Source organism: Sorex fumeus, unplaced genomic scaffold (genome assembly GCF_029834395.1).
Source record: "Sorex fumeus unplaced genomic scaffold, SorFum_2.1 ptg000034l, whole genome shotgun sequence".
Classification (NCBI taxonomy): domain Eukaryota; kingdom Metazoa; phylum Chordata; class Mammalia; order Eulipotyphla; family Soricidae; genus Sorex; species Sorex fumeus.
The window spans coordinates 14,304,531-14,316,233 of record NW_026606091.1 but is presented as its reverse complement, the minus strand read 5'-3'; positions in this window follow the sequence as shown (position 1 = coordinate 14,316,233).

Sequence of the window (11,703 nt, the reverse complement as noted above, 5' to 3'; positions counted from 1 at the left end):
ATGCTTGGATAAGCAAAATTGGGAAAGCCAGACAGCTGAAAGACCCAAGACCAAGACTAAGACAAATCTGTCAGCAATACAGATAGCATCATACCGTGCCAGAAGACAGTGCTAAATTATAAATGTTAATGATAGATGGACTGAGCAAAGTCACAAGCAGAACAAAAGAAATGAAACGGAAAAATACCCTTCCTGCAGTGTTTGATATTGTCTTCATTTTAAAGAAGCTGCAAGAGTCATGAATGGGCCATCTTTGAGTTCAGGTAGAAAGGCAGCAAACTATTCAGTTCGACCCTTTCCTACCACTCTCTCTTAGTCATCAGGAAATGTACACTTGCACAGACCCAGGATCACAGACCCAGCAGTCAAAGAATCTTCAGGAAGTTAAATGGTAGTAGGAAAAAAATAAGAACTAAAGAGTGAACAAGGGGAAAGGAAAGATAATTGAGCTGGAACAAGAAACAAAAATTGAAAGAATGTTTAGATGATTTTAATATTCAACTATCAAATACTTATAAATAAACTGTGTTAAGACACTATATCAGAGATCAGATAGTATAGATGATGACACTGAAAGAAAAATCCAGGATTTCAAAACTTCTCAGAGCTTATCATTTGGTAGCAGTGTAAGACAAACAACAGAGCAAATGTAAAAGTAAAAGGGTAATTATCATTAATGGGTGAAAGATATTGAATACACATACCCAATATGATAGGAAAACCAAGAGATTCTTTTCTAAGATATTAATAATGTGGTTGATGAGTACTGACATTGTCAACCACATTATCGAACCAAATCGAACCAAATTCATAATGTGGTTCGTTTCACTCAAATGAGAGAAAGAATCCGGAGTTCTGACATCCGTCAACGATCAAGAATCAGGGACGCTGTCTCATTTGCCAAGGTGTCGAAAAACAGATGGGCTGGTCACGTAATGAGGTTTAAAGATGACCACTGGACTAGAGCTGTTACTGACTGGATTCCACGGGATGTCAAAAGACCGCGTGGCCGCCCACCTTCCAGATGGTCAGACTTCTTCGTCAAGATCATGAACGATCGGTTTGAGGCCCTTCATGTTCCTGGAGTGAACAGATGCCATTGGGCTACACTAGCACGCGACAGGGACAAATGGAAACGTTACTGGCACCCGCTCGAGCAAATCAACGACTAACGGGAAGTTAAGTGATTTAAGTGAATAATGTGGTTAATATGTAAAAGAGCAAAGGTTGCAGGTGTTGATAAGGGATCCTGGAGTTTGTCACATACAAAGACCCTGGGGTAAGAATAAGATAAGTTGAAGAACCAAATTCATAAGAGTGGAGGGTAGCATTATCTGGAATGAAGGAAGTGTTGGAGAATATGGCAAGTTTGATGAGGGATAAACATTCATTCAAATTTTTACATCATAAGAGCAATAAAAGCTTTGAAATTATTAAAGTAAGTATAATCTGCGTTTACCAAATAGGAATAGCTACCACATCCAGCACTAGGGGGCATCCCATCTGATCAGAGTCATCCCTTCACTCATCTCACTAACCATAGAGATCTGACTCCTGTTTAAGCAAGCCAGATGCATTCTCAACCCGAAAGGCTTTTCATTTGGCTCTACATTACCTGAAACTTTTTCAGTGTCCACATATCTCACTCCTCAGATACATGTTTGAATGTCTTTTAATACAAAATTTCCCTAAAACACAAATTTAAGGACTATATCTTAAATATTCACTTAATTTTATCTTCTTTTTTGTTTTGTGGCTAATCCTGTCAGTTCTCACTGGCTACTCTCAGTGCATTGCGTTGCTCAGAGCTCAATCCAGGTAGCTCTCAGGGCACCATGTAATACCATGGATCAAACTGAGACTTCTCACATGCAAAACATGCATACTAGCCTTTTGAACTAGTTCACAGCTCTGCAGTTTACCTTATTAACCTGCAGTGCACAGTTCTGCTATTGCTAATAGAAACTAAATTTAATTTACAAGACATGTGAATTGCATGAAAAGAGAACAGATGCAGAGAAAAAATTATAAGAGGAAGGCAGGGAACTATGCCTTAAGAACTATGCTTGGGTCTGAGAGATAATAATGAGTAGGATGCTTGCCTTTTATAAGATCAAACTGATACTGGCACCATATATGGTCCCTTAGAACAACCAGGAGTGATCCTTGAGTAAACAGCCAAGAGCAAGCCCGGAACATCACTGTGTGTGACCAAAACACTGCCTTTTCCCTCAAGAAAAAAGAAAACTATGCCTGTGCATGGTTCAATGAATATGTTCGATAACATTTAAGTGAATGAATGATACGTAAAGAATAAGTACTGACCCTGAGATCCCTAGCACAAAAAAATCCTACACTGTGACTAGTAATTGTGATACCTACATTCTTCTTACTAGTTCATTCAAAAACAGAGGGTCCCAAATGTGGAGAAAATAAATATCAATCAAAACCACCTACTTACCTTTCTTAGCAGCATCAGAAAACAATGCATAGATGAATAAAGTAAGCATTTATATTATTCTACATCAGTCATGTCAGACAGAATACTTACAATTTACAGAAATGATATGATTAGATATGTTATTTGCAACTATTGTGCTGCTGTTCTCTTTGAAAAAACACCCAAACACACAAAGAGTAAGGAACTATTGTTTACCTAATTTATCACGGTAAAAGGGGAAAATCCCAAAACCCACAGGTATTCTTCATACGCATGGAAAAGAGTTACGTCAAAGTATTAGTATAATTAAATCCTGCGATCATTGATTAAGCATGCATTTTCATTAAGACTTATTGTATATTACTATATACAAAACATTTTAATAAATGTTAGTGTAAATTAAGCTATACTGCTATAGATACTCCATAAAGTTTAAGGGGAAAAAAAGTCCTAACTCCCATTTTGAAAAGGCAATCAAAAAAGGAAAATAAACATATAAAATTTGTGTTAGATAAATAGATTGCCACAGGGGTTGGAGAGAGAAGGAGAAATAAAACCAATCTCCTTCTAAAATAAAATTAGAACTTCCTATTCCTAACAATGAAGAAAATTCAATAAATGTACTTTCTTTTTATCTTAAAGGCAGATAAAACAAAATTCAGCATCTTGTGTATGGGAATTTCTTAATGTTCATTTGTGAAAAGAAAGAGAGGGAATGAATGCAGGAAGAAGAACTCATTACTCATGATTGAAATTTGTGGTTCAAAAAGAAGTTTCAGCTCAAACTTCTGGTCTTTCATATGGGTTCTTAGGGGCTTTTGAGAACAAATCAGATACAAGGCAATAATGTGAGTCAAAGGTGCAGCAGCAGCAGCCTTAGGGAGACAACTTAGAAACATAGGTTTCCATTAAGATCTGCTGAATTGAAGTTTACATTTCAAGAAGTTCTTGTAGTGACTTACATGAACCTTTAAGTTTTAGTCACAGGGGTCTTGTGTAAGTTGTATGTATGTGTATATATAGCACATTCATTCATATACATGCATACAATCTCCTGGGGTATAATTAATATTCAGAGAAAGTTCATCTTTAATAATCAGAACATTTTCATACTATCCTAAGAAGATTACAGAATTCCAAAAGAACTTACTGAACATAATACGGGGGTAAAGGTGTTTGACTTGCAAGCAGCTGAACATATTTCCATTCCTTGGACCAAATAGTCCTTCGAGCATTCTTAGGTTCATCCTTGGAGCCCCCCAAGCACCAGAAGCTTTGGTCCTGAAAGATACCCTGAATACCACCAAGTGGTAAAATTGAGCCCTGGGATTGTAGGACCTGAGCAGCACTGCATCTTCTAGTATTGCATTCAACACCAACCTCACTGACCAGTAATTATTGGGTGTGGCCTCACAGTCTTCTAAGCACTGCTTGCATATATGCACATATGCATTTAATATGTAATATTATATAGTATTAACATGTATATCTTTAATATATATTTGTGAAATGAGAGTAACAGAAATCTATGGATTATAGGATACAGTCTATAATCTAAGTCCAAATCTATGTTCAAATCTAAATTTAAAATCTAAGTCTGAATCTAAGACAACAGTGAGAGGTTTTATGGAAACAAGACAAAATAAAAGCAACCTAAAAGTAACATGATTAAATATCTGTTCTTCTCTTCCCGACTCATTTAATTTATCATGATATTCTCCATGTGTGTCAAGTTATAGGCAAATTTCATTACTTCATTTTTCTTAACAGCTATGCAATGTTTCATTTTCTAAAATTACTGCATTCATTTGTGGTATATAAAAAATATATAATACCTAGAAAGAGAGAAAATGAGAGAGAGAGAAGCAAATATCCACAGCCAAGGAAAACAAGGGTTAGGAGGACTGGTCAATGTTTGGAATCAATCACAAGTGTGTAGGGGGCATAGAGTAGGTAAGATAGAGAAGGGACCAGTACAACAATAACAGCTGAAAATTATCACACTGGACAAGAACTGAAAGTAAGTAAAGTGATATACCTGATAAAATTTCAGTATTTGTACTCCAAACCACAATCTCCAAAGGATGAGAGAGAGAGAGAGAGAGAGAGAGAGAGAGAGAGAGAGAGAATGGAGCACCTGCATAGAGGTTGGGAGTGGGAGATGGTGGGAAGGAAACTGGGGACAATGGTGGTGGGCAATGTACCCTGCTGGAGGGACGGGTGTTGGAACACTGTATGACTGAAACCTAATCATGAATACCTTTGTAAGTGTCTATCTCTAGTGATTTAATTAAAAATAATAACTAACAAATAAACAAAATGTCAAAACATAATAACTAAGTAAAAGTGACATGAGCTCCACTCCAGACAATGAAAGTCGCAATGAAATAGAAAGGGGAAAAATTGGAATGAATGAAATAATATTTTTATTATATTATGTGTGTCCTTGAGTACTAAATATACCAAGAAATTTGATTGGCATACTATTTTACAATAAACCAACAATTCCCTCATTTTCCCACACATTTTAGTGAGAGATATAACAAGAACCAAATCAACTCAAATCAGATTTAGTGGTTCTTTCCAATAGTCTTCTTTAGTTTACTAACTAGCTCAATGCTCTGGAAGAAAGCATTCCGTTTTCTGAACTTTACAGAAAACTAAAAGCACTCCATGATGGTTTTCAATTCCGTATTCTATGATTCTGAATGTTCTGTACAAGTGTATTTCAAATCATATTAGAATCGAATATTTAGAACAGGAGTATCCAGCTGAAATCAAGAAAACCACTCTCTTCTAAAGAAAAGCAACTTGAGGATTAAGGAAACACTATCTTGTAGAAGTACGCTCTTAAATAGTGTATTTCTTTTTTTTTTATTATGTAACTATCTGTTCCTATTATCCTAATTACCAATGTAAGTTCTTTCAGAGTCAATACTGGATTGAAATAAAATTAAATAATGTAAAATACATATGGAAATGTATATTATAAATAAGTTTCAATTTTCTGAATTTGCTCTTAATATTTCACTTATATTTCATTAAAATTTAAGAAAATTGCAACTATCAGTGAAGAAAATTAATTGAAATTAAGCATGTCTACAAGTCTGTATGGGCTGGAGCTATAGCACAGTGGGTAGGATGTTTGCCTTGCACGCAGCCGACCCAGGTTCGATTCCTCTGCCCCTCTCAGAGAGCCTGGCAAGCTACCCATGACGTATTTGATATACCAAAAACAGTAACAACAAGTCTCACAATGGAGACATTACTGGACCCGCTCAAGCAAATCGATGAAGAACGGAAGGACAGTGTTACAGAGCTACGAGTCTGTACATGTAGAAACTTTAGCCTAAGAAAATTCTCTCAATTCAGGAATTACAGAATAAAACTTGTATAAGAAAGTTGGCACACAAGTAAAATGGAATAGCACTGTCTGTAGCACTGTCCTCCTGTTTGAACACATTTTGTATTAGTGAAATTTGAATTAGTGAGATTTGAACCCATTTTCTATTAGTGAAACCTCTAGTTATACATGTGAAGTAGATATGGAGATGAAGTGAACTACCATGAAACCAAAGTCTCTGTTCTTTCTACATATTCTTTTTAATACAAACTAGAAAGAATATGTAGAACCAAGTTTCCACAGGACCACCTACAAGAATTCTCCCTTAAAATAAGGTTTCAATTTCTCTCTATGTAGTAATTCCTCTCTAAGAACTAAATGGCTCTCTGTGGCTTCAGGAAAAAAGTCTCTCTTTATCTGCCACTTGATAGTCCAGAGAAAACTCACCTAAGTATTCCATTGCAATCTTCTCACATTTTCATTCTCTCTTCAATATATTAAGCTAAGTGGCCACTGGTATTTCTCCTATTTATTATTGGCAGAATCAAGAAGCTTCTGATTAACATACTTATAATGGATGAGCCAGCTGTGTTATTCCAAAGATTCATTTATTTGTTCTCAGTTTTTTTAAATTTTTATTTATTTATTTATTTATTTATTTATTTTTGCAGTTCAGTCCAATTTTATAATAGCCAACATCTGAGGAACAACAGGACCTGCTGGCAAAAGCACAGGTATGGGAGTCAGTAATTTTGAGTTCAAATCCCAACTCTGACACATATGTGCTCTGAAAAAAAGCTGTGGCATTCAAACAAGGCTGAAAGTGATTATGCTTATGTGCTAACACAAAGACATCTTTCTCACAGCTCTGCTTATGGCATTTCAGTAGTTTTCCAATGGAGACTTGGACTTCCACAAAAAGCGCAGTGAAAGACAAAAAGCAAGTGGCCCAGTCTGCTCTTTTGTCAGAACGAGTGTTACTGCTCAGAGTCCAGTAGGCAGCACAAGAAAATACTTCAAGGTCAATTTCCTCACCTTTCAAACCTCTGCTTTCATATTAGAGGCTCAGGCTTCCTGTGCCAGAGTTCCTGTATCGAAGATTCTCTCTGGGAAGGTTAATGTCACTTCTAAGCTTAATAATGGTCTCACCCTTTCCGCTGCCCAAGCCAAGCTTCTTCTCCGCCCCCACCCCACCACCCCACCGGGTCAGTTTTCGCGCAGTTTCTCAAACCAGGGACTTGGATTTCACCGTGCAAGCCCCAAGGTGTCCCCTGGACACCGGGAGACAAAGCAGATCTGAGCCACTCTGCCTCTCCCTTTCTGCCGCCCAAGCCGAGCTGGTCTCTTCTCCCTACCCAGTCTTTACTCCCCTGACACACACCAGGTATTCGTGGGGGTGTGGCCACTTTAGAAGTGGGCGTGGCTTTTTAAAAAGTGGGCGTGGCCTGGTTTGGGCCAGCGGCCACTTACTCGGCTGCAACTACTTTACTCAAACCAATAAATCTAACCCCTACACCTACACAACAACATGAAGAAATAATGCAAATCCCCGCCACAGGGAGACAACGAGGAAACAAGTCCAGAAGCCTCAGTAGCTGCTAGCCACCTTAGGGACCTCTCTGACAAGAAATTCAGATATGTAGTCATTAAGATGTTCAATCAACTCAATAAAACAGTCAGACAGATATCCGCTAAATTGAAGGAGGACATAAAAGAAACAATTGATCGCACAATCGACAAAATACAGGAAGAAATGAGAGCGGAAATTGGAAAGCTTCACACAGTAATGGCACAGATCAGAGAGTCCATAGATGAAATAAAAAATTCAGTCTGTGCCCTCAAAAATAGAATGACAAAAGCTGAGGAAAGAATCAGTGAGCTGGAAGATCAGCTGCACCAAGACAACACCAACCCAACACACAACAACAAACAATGGCAAAGGACTTCAAAATAACTCTACAGAGAATCAGAGTCCTAATGAGGGACTCTGCAGACAATCAGCACCTAATGAGGGAACAGCACCTAATGAGGGAACAGGTAAATATTTAAAACAACTGCTAACAGATTTTAAGGAGGACATTGCAAGCAACACAATAGTACTTGGAAACTTAAACATTGCCCTATCGCCTCTGGACAGATCAACAAGAACAAAACCCAGCAAGGAATCATTGGCTTTGAAAAAAGAAATAGAAGAGAGAGGGCTTATAGACCTATACAGGGCTTCACACCTCCAAAAGAAAGAATACACATTCTTCTCCAGTGCACACAGAACATTTTCCAAAATAGGCTATGTCCTAGGACACAAAACATACTTCAACAGAATAAAGAAGATAGAAATAGTATCAGCCATCTTTTCAGACCATGATGCACTGAAGATAGAAGTGAATCACACACAGACACGGAGAACCAAATCAAACACCTGGAAATTAAACAACTCAATGCTGAACAACGAGTGGGTCAGGAATGAAGTCAAGGATGAAATCAAAAGATACCTGGAAACAAATGAAGATCTGGAGTATCTGAATAGACCTATTAACATCAGCAAAATAGAAACTGTAATCAAAAGTCTTCCCAAAAACAAAAGCCCAGGTCCAGATGGATTCACTAGCGAATTTTTCCAAACATTTAAAGAGGACCTGCTGCCAGTCCTTCTCAGGCTTTTCCAGGAAACTGAAAAAACAGAAACTCTCCCAAACAGGTTCTATGAAGCCCATATCTGTCTAATACCAAAAGGAAACAAAGACACCATGAGAAAAGAAAACTACAGGCCAATATCCCTGATGAACACGAATGCGAAGATTCTCAACAGAATACTAGCAAACAGAATTCAACTACTTATCAAAAAGATCATAAACCATGACCAAGTAGGATTCATCCCGGGAATGCAAGGTCTGATTTAACACTCAGAAATAAATCAACATAATCCACCATATCAACAAAAGAAAAGATAAAAATCATATGATCATATCAATAGATGCAGAGAAAGCATTTGACAAGATCCATTTATGATAAAACCCCTAGCCAAAATGGGGATAGAGGGGACTTTCCTCAATATAGTTAAAGCCATCTACCAAAAGCCTACAGCAAGCATTGTCTTCAATGGCGAAAAACTGAGAGCCTTCCCTCTAAGAACAGGGATGAGACAAGGATGTCCACTCTCTCCACTGCTGTTCAATATAGTACTGGAAGTACTTGCAATAGTGATTAGGCAAGAAAAAGATATTAGGGGCATCCAGGTAGAAAAGGAAGAAATCAAGTTTTCACTATCCGCAGATGATATGATACTATACTTAGAGAATCCTAAAACCTCTACCAAGAAACTTCTAGAAACAATAGGCTTGTGTAGTAAAGTGGCAGGCTATAAAATCAATACCCAAAAGTCCATGACTTTCCTATACGCAAATAGTGAAAGAGAAGAAAGTGACATGAAGAAAACAATCCCGTTTACAATTGTGCTCCAGAAAATCAAGTACCTAGGAATCACCTTAACTAAGGAAGTAAAATACCTGTACAAAGAAAACTACAAAACACTACTTCAGGAAATAAAAGAGGATACAAGGAAATGGAAAAATATCCCCTGTTCATGGATCGGTAGATTTAACATTGTCAAAATGGCAATACTTCCCAAAGCACTGTATAAATTCAATGCAATCCCTATTAGGATACCCATGACATTCTTCAAAGAAGTGGAGCAAACACTCCTGAAATTTATATGGAACAATAAGCCCCCACAAATAGCTAAAGCAATTCTTGGGAAAAAGAAAATGGGAGCAATCAACCTCCCTAACTTCAAAATCTACTACAAGGCAGTAATAATTAAAACAGCATGGTACTGGAAAAAAGCAGAGCTGTAGACCAATGGAACAGGGTTGAATATACTGATATCTCCCCTCCAAGCATACAAGCATCTAATCTTCGATAAGGGGGCAAGAAAAGTGAAGTGGATCAGGGAAAGCCTCTTTAACAAATTATGCTGACAAAACTAGACAGCTACATGCAAAAAAATGGGCTCAGATCTCTGCCTAACACCATGTACAAAAGTAAGATCTAAGTGGATTAAAGACCTCAACATCAGACCGGAATCTATAAGGTACATTGAGGAAAAAGTTTGCAAAACCCTCCATGACATAGAAGCTAATGGTGTCTTCAAAGATGTCACACCACTGGCCAAGCAAGTGAAAACAGACACAGACAAATGGGACTATCTTAAACTAAGAAGCTTCTGCACCTCAAAAGAAACAGTGACCAAAATACAAAGACAGTCTACAGAATGGGAAAGGATATTCGCCAAATACACATCTGATAAGGGGTTAATGTCAAGGATATACAAAGTACTTGTTCAACTCCACAAAAAGAAAACATTCAACCCCATCAAAAAATGGGGAGATGAAATGAATAGAAACTTTCACAAAGAAGAAATCTGAATGGCTAAAAGGCACATGCGAAAATGCTCCACATCATTAATCATCAGGGAGATGCAGATCAAAACCACAATGAGATATCACTTCACACCACAGAGACTGGCCCATATCCACAAGAACAAAAGCAACCGGTGCTGGCGCGGATGTGGTGAGAAAGGGACACTCCTTCACTGTTGGTGGGAATGGCGACTGGTTCAGCCCTTTTGGAAAACAGTATGGACGATTCTCAAAAAATTAGAAATTGAGCTCCCATTTTATCCAGCCATACCACTCCTGAGAATATATCCCAGAGAGGCAAAAAAGTATAGTCAAAATGACATCTGCAATTGTCTCTTTATTGCAGCTCTCTACAATAGCCATAATCTGGAAAAAAACTTGAGTGCCCAAGAACAGATGACTGGTTAAAGAAACTTTGGTACATTTACACAATGGAGTACTATGTAGTTGTTAGAAAAGACGAAGTCACGAAATTTACATACAGGTGGTACTACATGGAAAGTATCATGTTAAGTGAAATGACTCAGAAAGAAAGGGATAGACATAGAAAGATTGCATTCATCTGGGGAACATAAAGTAATAAAATAGGAGACTAAACACCCAAGAATGGCCAAGATTAGTACCAGGAATTTTACTCCGTGGCTTGGAGACCAACCACACATACTAGGGGAAAAGGGAGCTCAGAAAAAGGGACACCAAATAAAGGTGTTGGGAGGATTCTCCCAGGATGGGAGAAGCATGCGGAAAGTAGTCTATAGACTAAACATGATTGTCACCCATTGCCTCTTTTGCAAACCATAACACCCACTAAGAGAGAGAGAACAAAAAGGAATGCCCTGCCACAGAAGCAGGGTGGGGTGGGGAGTATTGGGGGTGGGAGGGATACTGGGATCGTGGTGGTGGGAAATGGGCACCGGTGGAGGAATAGGTATTTGATCATTGTATACTTGAAACCCAAGCACAAAAATGTGTAAGTCTGCAACTGTACCTCATGATGTTTCATTATTAAAAAAATTTTAATTGAAAAAAAAAAGTAATGGTCCCAAAGTTAAGATTATACTGTAAACATCCTGACTGTGATGAATACATCAAAATAACAAGGATAATAAAAAGCAAATGGTGCCTGAAAATTCTTTACTACTAATACTGGCAGGAAAAATGTATAAGTTAAGTTTATATCTATCAAGAGTCAAATTTGTGTGGAAAAGAAAACATTTAATTAAAATGCAGATGCACCATCTTAATATTACAAAATCAAATATAGCCCTATCAACATAAAAATTTTCAGATCTGTGTTTAGCACCATATTATTCCAGAGAAAATTAGTGATTTAAATACCTCATAAAATAAAATTGAAAAAAATAAGATAAAACCTAAGTATTCTTATCTGTGAATAGTTTGATAGCATCATCTCACTTAGGTCAAGAGGATTGGTTTAATTATTATATCTATGTTAAAGAGTTGAAGTGACTACAAGTCACCTAGCTTTGCCAATGGATTAA